The sequence below is a fragment of the Sinocyclocheilus anshuiensis genome, unplaced genomic scaffold, assembly GCF_001515605.1.
Source record: "Sinocyclocheilus anshuiensis isolate Anshui unplaced genomic scaffold, SAMN03320099.WGS_v1.1 scaffold151, whole genome shotgun sequence".
NCBI lineage: Eukaryota > Metazoa > Chordata > Actinopteri > Cypriniformes > Cyprinidae > Sinocyclocheilus > Sinocyclocheilus anshuiensis.
Genome location: NW_015548199.1, coordinates 1238260 through 1239327, shown reverse-complemented (window position 1 = coordinate 1239327; position 1068 = coordinate 1238260). Strand labels below are relative to the sequence as shown.

Genomic DNA, 1068 nt, shown 5'->3' with positions numbered 1-1068 from the left:
TAAGGACTCAGCTGCTGGGATTGAGTTGGGCAGGTCATTCCACCAGGAGGGAACAGTTAATGAAAAAGTCAGTGAAAGTGATTTTGTGCCTCTTTGAGATGAACAATAATACGCCCTTCACTTGCAGAATGCAAGCTTCTAGAGCAGGGATGGGCAACTGGCAGCCCACGGGCCGTATACGGTGTCTTTTAGTACGGCCCACTGGATCATATTAGACTCAGATGATCAATTTTAAAACATTTGAAAAGCAAGTCACGTAAAGATTGCTTTCAGTTTATGATGTTAATACTATCTCCAACCAGGAGAGGTCGCTAGTTTCCAGCCGCTCCCCTATTAATTTCACCGTAGTAGGACGTGCATTCTAATTCATTAACATTATCAAATAATAAATGAAAAACTGACCATGAAAACAGTATTTTCAAGTCAAGATGGTAAACAGATTATCTTTTTACCAAGTTCAAGGGGATACCCATATGTTTGGATTGTTTGGAAATCTGTATTTTATTTAAATCACCATCACACCACTGCTCACAAACAACGGGGACGCCAGAGTTGCACTTGCCTCAAATTTCAAAGGTAAAATTCATAGTCAACAAAAGCTTTTTGCCAAATGCATGACAGAAATGTTTGCACTGGACTATGTTCTTATTAGGGTTTCCGCGGGTCCTTAAAAGGTCTTCAGTTAAATTGTTTACATTTAAGGCCATGCACAGGTACAAAAAGTCTAAATTATAAGAGGTCTTTGGGGACGGAAAGACAAGAATTGCTATATGGATTAATATGACGATTAAACTTCAAAAGGCTACGATTTCACTGAATAAAGTTGAGCGCTGCACGTCAGCTTTGTGTACTGCAGTTACCGAAACTGCGGAAACCACTATATGCGCAGTTCCGAAAGTGAAACCTGCTGGCAGAGAACGAATTTGCTTTTTCAATAAGCCCATCTGCTATTTTTGCTACATATTTTTAAATGTGAACCAGTGGATCAACAAAAAGCGAATGCATTATAAAAATCTAAACAATTAAGACACTAAGATATATTTATATGTTATTTAATATAATAATTAA

The 1068-nt window shown here is 37.9% G+C and overlaps 1 pseudogene; it reads left to right on the top strand.

Moving 5' to 3' along the window:
- LOC107653253 (uncharacterized) overlaps positions 1 to 1068 on the top strand; it is an 11331-nt pseudogene that overhangs the window by 3869 nt on the left and 6394 nt on the right.